At 42.5% G+C, this 8,595-nt stretch overlaps 1 pseudogene; it reads left to right on the plus strand.

The window, feature by feature from the left end:
- Nucleotides 1–4,494: 4,494 nt before the first annotated feature.
- Nucleotides 4,495–5,937, plus strand: LOC149445852 (vomeronasal type-2 receptor 26-like; annotated as a pseudogene).
- The last annotated feature ends 2,658 nt before the right edge of the window (nt 5,938–8,595 follow it).

An 8,595-nucleotide genomic window follows, 5' to 3' on the forward strand; every position in this document is an offset into this window, starting at 1 on the left:
CTAAAACCATGGGCATCCCCATTGCGAGCCTTAGATAATTATATTGCTTGTAATTTATTACAGATTATGTATACTGCTCAAAAAATTAAAGGAACACTTTAAAAACACATCAGATCTCAATGGGGAAAAATATCATCCTGGATATCTATACTGATATGGACGGGGTAATGTATTAAGAATGTAAGGACACCCCATCAGTTGATGGAAATGAAAATGATTGACCTACAGAGGACTGAATTCAAAGACATCCCGAAAATCAAAATGAAAAAATGATGCAGTAGGCGAGTCCATTTTGCTGACATTTTATTGCAGCAACTCAAAATGGTACTTGGTAGTTTGTATGGCCCCCATGTGCTTGTATACATGTCTGACAACGTCGGGGCATACTCCTAATGAGACATTGGATAGTGTTTTGGGTATTTCTTCCCAGATCTGGACCAGGGCATCACTGAGCACCCGGACAGTCTGAGGTGCAACATGGCAGTGCAGGATGGACCAAAACATGATGTCCCAGAGGTAGTTTATTGGATTTAGATCAGGCAAGTGCGGTATCAGTGGTATCAATTCCTTCATCCTCCAGGAACTGCCTGCATACTCTCACCACATGAGGCCGGGCATTGTCATGCACCAGGAGGAACCCAGGAACCATTGCATCAGCGTAGGGTCTGACAATGGGTCTAAGGATTTCATCCTGATACCTAAAGGCAGTCAGGGTGCCATTATCTAGCTTGTAGAGGTCTGTGCGTCCCTCCATGGATATGCCTCCCCAGACCACGACTGACCAAAATGGCCATGCTGAATGATGTTACAGGCAGCATAATGTACTCCATGGCTCCTCCAGACAATTTCACATCTGTCACATGTGCTCAGGGTGAACCTGCTCTCATCTGTGACAAGCACAGGGCGCAATGGTGGACCTGCCAATTATGGTGTTCAATGGCAAATGCCAAATGAGCTCTATGGTTCTGGGCATTGAGCACAGGGCCCACTAGAGGACTTTGGGCCTTCAGGCCACCCTCATGAAGTCTGTTTCTGATTGTTTGGTCAAAGACATGAGTAGGGAAAAAAATGTCAGTGGTCTCCACCTGTAAAACTATTCCTGTTTTTGTGGTCGTCTCATTATTGCCCATCTAGTGCACCTGTACAAGGGATTTGATCTTGAACCCATGGCTGAGGCAAATCTGACCCTCTTTGCTATTTGTATCACTTAGTTTGTATATCCTCATGAGATATGATGGACTATCACAAAATAATAATAATCATCATATTAATAATAATATCTGATTTCAGATGCCGGTATCTCGATGCTCAGATCCCTGTTTACTTGGCAGCAGAAAAAAGTTTGGATCTTCAATTCATAAATGCTGCTATGAGTGCATCCCATGTCCAGAAGGAGAGATATCCAACATTTCTGGTAAAGTTTGTATTTGTTACTAAGTCACTGTTGGACTGGGCAGAAGTAACCTCAGTACTTAAAGTGTTTGCCAGGGAAAAAAATATGAAGTATGTACCTGTAAAGTGTGCGCATTTCCTCATGTTTTATATATTTAAAGCTACTGCAAGTACAGAAAGATGCCTGTTGGTCCTGCTAGAAATGTAGTTAGCTCTTAATACTGTTGTAGACTGACAACACACAGGAGTTTGTGAAATGAAATGGTGTCAGCCCTGCCTAGTTTTATTTTGCTATTGTTACTACTAATACTACTACTAATACTACTACATACAAGAACAAATTACCCCCCTTGGGATTTTAATGCAGCTAATAAAACATCACCACATATATTGATTAAAAATTATATATACTTTATTATACAAATTTTTTTTAAAAAGATTATATCCTAAAACCATTCTAATGGCTCTGATATACTGTTTTAATAATAGAGTCCCTTGCAGGGTTACAACAATACAACATTCCCAAAAGTGGGATGTGACACCATCAATAACAGTCCTATAATCTCCATTTTTATACTGACAAAGCATGAATAAAACAGTTGATATCTGTCTATCTATCCATTCAGTCTTATCTGACCCTTGGCGATTAGATGGACTGTCACTTGTAAGTGACTTTTTCCATGAATTCTCTTAGCAATTATTTTACAGGGTGGGTTGCCAGGTCTTTCCCCAACCCCCACCATACAGGAGATCCTGTGTAGCCAGGGATGAAACTAGGACAATTTAGACAGGAGCCAATTAACCTACCAGCATGTCTTTGGAGTGTGAGAGGAAACTGGAGTACCTGGAGGGTGCCCACGCAAGCACAGGGAGAACATGCAAACTCCATACAGGAGGCGTCATGGTCGGGAATTGAACCCATAACCCATTTACTGCAAGGCAGACGTGCTAACCACTAAGCCACTGTGCCGCCCAAACAGTTGATATACACTACTCAAAAAAAATTAAAGGAAGACATTTTAATCAGAGTATAACATCTAGTCAATGAAACTCCTGGGATATGGATCTGGTCAGGTAAGTAGCAGAGGGGGTTGTTTATCAGTTTCAGCTGCTTTGGTGTTAATGAAAGGCACAACAGGTGCACTAGATGGGCAACAATGAGACAACCCCAAAACAGGAATGGTTTTACAGGTGGAGGTCACTGACATTTTTTTCCCTACTCATCTTTTTCTGACTGTTTTTCACTAGTTTTGCATTTGGCTAGGGTCAGTGTCACTACTTGTAGCATGAGACGATACCTGGACCCTACAGAGGTTGCACAGGCAGTCCAACTCCTCCGGGATGGTACATCAGTACGTGCCATTGCTAGAAGGTTTGCTGCGACTCCAAGCAGTCTCAAGAGCATAGAGGCAATTCCAGGAGACAGGCAGTTAGTCTAAGAGAGCTGGACAAGGCCATAGAAAACTCCTTAACCCATCAGCAGGACCGGTATCTGCTCCTTTGTGCAAGGAGAAACAAGATGAGCACTGCCAGAGCCCTACAAAATGACCTCCAGCAGGCCAATGGTGTGAATGTCTCCGACCAAACAATCAGAAACAAACTTCATGAGGTGGCCTGAGGGTCCCACTTTCTCTAGTGGACCCTGTGATCCTTGCCCAGCACCACATAGCTCAATTGGCATTTGCCATTGAACACCAGAATTGGCAGGTCCGCCACTGGCACCCTGTGCTTTTCACAGATGAGAGTATGTTCACCCTGAGCACATGTGACAGACGTGAAAGGGTCTGGAGAAGCCGTGGAGAATGTTATGCTGCCTGTAAATTGTTCAGCATGACCGTTTTGGTGGTGGATTAGTGATTGTCTGGGAAGGCATATCCATGGGGGGACGCACAGACTCTACAGGCTAGACAATGGCCCCCTGACTGCCATTAGGTATCGGGATGAAATCCTTAGACCCATTGTCATACCCTACACTGGTGCAGTGCGTCCTGGGTTCCTCCTGGTGCACAACAATGCCCAGCCTCATGTGGCAAGAGTATGGATTCAATTCCTGGAGGATGAAGGAATGGATACCACTGAATGCCCCCCATGCTCCCTTGGCCTAAATCCAATATAACACCTATGGGATATCATGTTTTGGTCTTTCTGCCACTGCCAGGTTGCACCTCAGACTGTCCAGGAGCTCAGCAATACCTTGGTCCAGTTCTTGGAGGAAAATCCCCAGGACAACATCTGTTGACATTGTCAGGCATGCATACAAGCACGTGGGGGCCATACAAACTACTGAAGACCATTCTGAGTTGCTGCGATGAAATGTCAGCAAAATGGAATAACCTGTTGCATCATTTTTCACTTTGATTTTCAGGGTGTCTTTGAATTCAGTCCTCTGTAAGTTGATAATTTTCATTTTCATCAAACGATCCTTACATTCCTAACACATTACCCCGTCCATGTCAGTATAGATGTCCAGCAGGATATTTTTCCCCATTGCTATCTGATGTGTTTTCAAAGTCTTCCTTTAATTTTTTTTTCAGCAGTGTAGTGACATAATTAATCTATCCCATCCAGTTCAACCAACAGAAAAAAAAGAAATAAAAATGATCAACAGGTATTTTTTTTTTTGCACTTTGTACAGATATAACAAATGTTTCCAGTTGTGTATTTAACAGACCAAAAGGTAACAAATATGTTCATTATCAGGGTTTTCTGACAATTTAAACTGAATCTCCATTATCACATTTCTGCCTATAACACAGTTCTGGTGCATTCCATATTTTGTCTTTTCACCCTTTATTGTGTCCTTATGGAACCAACAATGTTTTACCACTTCCCAGTAGGCACACTCAATATCTATCTATCTATCTATCTATCTATCTATCTATCTATCTATCTATCTATCTATCTATCTATCTATCTATCTATCTATCTATCTGTCTATCTGTCTATCTGTCTATCTGTCTGTCTGTCTGTCTGTCTGTCTGTCTGTCTGTCTGTCTATCTATCTATCTATCTATCTATCTATCTATCTATCTATCTATCTATCTATCTATCTCTATATTAATTAATTAATCTTTTTAATTTGTTTTCTAAGCTCTGACCCCGATGCTCATTGTGTTTGTATTGTTCTTCCTGCAGACAGTGAAAACTGCATAAAATGTCCTGATGAAGAATGGCCAAATGAGAAGAAGGATCGGTGTGTTCCAAGAGTGGTGGAATTTCTCTCCTACACTGATGACACCATTGTTGCCATATTTTCCTCCGTCTCCATCCTCTGTTGTCTTCTGACTGGTTTAATATTGGGGATATTTATACATTACCAGGACACCCCCATTGTTAAAGCCAATAACCGGAACCTGAGCTATCTTCTCCTGGTCTCCATCATGCTGAGCTTCCTCTGTGTCTTCTTGTTCCTCGGCCATCCAGTAGATGTGACCTGCATGCTGCGTGTCACCTCTTTTGGTGTCATCTTCTCAGTTGCCGTCTCTTCTCTACTTGCCAAAAGTATCATGGTGTGTATTGCTTTTAAAGCCACCAAACCTGGGAGTCCCTGGAGGAAATGGATGGGAGCCAAACTGCCCAATTGTATAATTTGTGTCTTCTCACTGGTCCAAGTCATAATCTGTGTCACTTGGTTGTCTATTTCTCCCCCCTTCCAGGATCAGGACACTCACTCTTATCAGGGGAAGATCATCATTCAGTGTAATGAGGGTTCAGTTATCGGCTTCTACTCTGTCCTGGGATATATGGGGCTTCTGGCAGCTGTGAGCTTCATTATAGCTTTTATGGCCAGGACATTACCGGACAGTTTTAATGAGGCCAAGTACATCACCTTCAGCATGCTGGTGTTCTGCAGTGTCTGGATTGCCATGATCCCGGCCTATCTAAGCAGCAGAGGGAAATACATGGTGGCTGTGGAGGTTTTTGCTATAATGGCCTCAAGTTCTGGACTTCTTGGCTGTATATTCTTCCCAAAATGTTACATAATTCTGTTCAGACCTGACCTGAATACAAAAACAGTTATCCGCTAATATGTGGGTTACCAGTCGTTATAGCATTATCTCCATTATCTCCATTATTGTTCAGTTTAGTATTTTGCTAGTACATTGAGAATTAACACTGTTATATACAAACATTTAAATCTCTGGAATGAAGTAAGATGGTGGACAGTAGGCATCATTTTTGCTCTGGCCACCATTGGTATCAGGCACTTTGGGCTTGTTGGAAACCTTGTCCCTGCTGGGTGTAGTGGTTCCTCCCACCATCCATTACATCACTACATAACAATGTAGTCACTTAGTGAGGAGGAACCACAGTGACCAGAGGGGGGAATGTATTCAAAACATCCTAAAGTGTCAGATACCAGAGACACCCATCACTCTTCAAGAGAGGGAAGATTTCACTCACCACCTTCCAGAAAGATAAATATTATACATGTTCTTTCATAAGCTGACTTTAATGTAGTTTAGTTTGGTGTCAGGGTCACTGTAATTATATTTTATGTAGATGTATTTGTCTATATTAATAAATACATTTTGCTTGGTTTAATGTAAAAATCATTTTTAATATTAGTTAAAGTTGATGAGAGCGTGTTCTCAGGAAGATCACATTTAATGTGAAAGGTTTACTTCATTTTAAAGGACATTTTCATTATAGGACCTTGCCAGATCCTGATAGGAAAACTTCTAAAGTAAAAACAGATTCCAGGATTGCTTTGATCAATCAGAGGTTTATTCTCAGAATCAGAATTACAACAACCAAGGAGCTTAATGTAGGACCCATAAGGTGGTATGTCTCCAAGCTCTAAGATCTCCTGGTCAGACATGTCAAAGAAAAAACTAAAAAAGATTAAGAAGTAATCATTAGAATTCAACACATTTTCCTCACTAGATTCAAGTACCCTCTTGTCCATCAGATCAGCACCATAGTTGTCCTGGGCAACCTCCGGCTCCAACACACAGAGCTCCCTGGAGGTTTCTAGGGACAGCTCTGCGGCCTAATATACTATTTCTAGGGAAGATAACATACCCTGTTTAGCGGTCACCCCACCTCATTCAATTCAGAACTTTGTTCAGCTGACACAGGTGTATACACAGCAGCAATATCATACTCATCAATAGACATCATATCAACAGATTAATTTTTAACCCTTTCCTCCCCACTACACAGGGCACTGCACTGAGGCAAGTCCTTTTTCACACAGATGGTGGGTCTCCCAGTTGGGGTCACTCTCATAGCAGTTTGGGCAATCACACAGTCAGTCTTTCACATGACTTTTCCATCAACACTCGGAAGCGTAACAGGTTTTGCCATCTTCATTTGAGTACATTGACCTTCTTCTGCTGCACTTCTACTGGCCAACTCCCCCAGGTGTCCACAGGATGAAATTACAGCAGGCATATCCCTCTCTTAACCGCTTCCTGTCCACCCTATAGCAGTAATACTGCTACAGGGCAGCACGGGTGCGCAAAAATACGTATATATACATGAATTGAGGCCCGGGGGGCACGTGCGTGTGACCCTGCCGACCCGTGGGTGCCGTGATTCAGTCCCCAAGGGATCAATCATCAGATTTAGGCCAGTGATGTTCGACCTAAAATGGATGATCAATCCCTGGAATAACAGGGATCTTCCTGTACCTGTGTATAGGAAATGATGATATCTTCTCTCTCTGGGTACATTCCGTCCCAGAGAGAGAAGAAAGACACAGTTAGTAAATCAGCACACTTGCACACAGTTAGAACACTTTCAGATCACATTTAACCTTTTGATCGCCCTCCCCCCCCCAGTTAACCCCTTCACTGCCCTGTCAACAGTGTCATAAGTACAGTGTACAGATTTTTTTGCTAATCACTGTATTAGTGTAACCAAAGACTTGAGATAGCATTAGTGTCAGTTAGCATCCCTCCCAGATAGCATCAAATTGCCCGTCAGTACATCATTCATCACATTTAACCCCTTGATTGCCAGGAACATGCTAAAATACACAATAAACCTCCATTGCTAGTATAGTGTCTGAATGGATCAATATCAAGATCAGAACTATACCAGCTTTCCCTGAAGAAGTCACCTGACAACGTGACATAACGTAGGATGCGAGCGTGGTGACGTACTTCCTGCGCTGACGCTATCTTGTTGCACCCAATGTACCCATGTAAGTACACCTTTAGCATGAGGTTTTAATGCTTGATATATTCACATATATTGTGAGTGGGCATTTGGCTGTTCTGAATCTTTGAGAGTTAATTAAATACGGATTTACCCTATGGGAGGTTTCTTTTTATCTTTACCCTACCTGTGATGTGAGTTGGTGGTTTGCTGGAGGGGACCTGGCTATTCCTAGTGAGGGGGCTATCATCAACCTGAACAGGTGTCCATAACGCGAGGGAGCCTCAGCAGAGAGGATTCCTGGCTTTAAATAAAAAAAGCATTTTGGTCCTTTGAGGGTCGCTTCAAGGAGGTGAGGGGGCATTTAGCCACATACGGATTATTTCCATCAGTGGTCATGCACATCCACAATATCACTTGCACATAGAAGTGTTTGGAATATTTTGGTGTATACGCACCTTTTTGGACTTGTTTTTTTCTTGTTTTTATGGACTATCTTATGTGATTTAAGTTGATGTGATTGTATTATTACATTTTTTTGCATTTGTTATACCTTTATGGCACTTGGCACTACTGTGGAAATTTGATCCCACATTTAGGGATCCACTTTATGTCACACTTTAGTATGTATATGGCTTAATTTAGCCATTATCTGTGGCCACGTTTGCATGAAAATATTGATCCCTTTCAGGGATTCACGTTTTTTATTTTTTACTATACTTTTGGTCCCATTTGGACAGTGGGTGTCACTGGTTCCTGGTCTCGATACCAGGTGAGATCACGTTTATCCACTTTAGATCCCAGAGAGTCACACATTAGGATAGGGTCCTCAAAAATGCAGCGTTAGCGGGATCAGCCCTGGCATCTGCCAGTACCTGCGTATAGCCCCTACACTGACCCCCCTCCCCCCTCTTCCCCAGCCAGTGCAGTGTCAATAGACCACTGATAGAGTCACTTGATACATTGCACACAAAACCGCAGTGTTTGCAGAATCAGGCCTGATCTCTGGTAGCACTTACAGGTACATTTTTTTTGTAGCAGTTCGAGCAGGCCCTGACAGCCAGGTGCTCTTTTTCCCGTAAGTCGCACTAGGTACCT

The sequence above is a fragment of the Staurois parvus genome, unplaced genomic scaffold, assembly GCF_062004578.1.
Source record: "Staurois parvus isolate SC_StPar_1 unplaced genomic scaffold, SC_StPar_1.0 ptg000706l, whole genome shotgun sequence".
Taxonomy (NCBI): Eukaryota; Metazoa; Chordata; class Amphibia; order Anura; family Ranidae; genus Staurois; species Staurois parvus.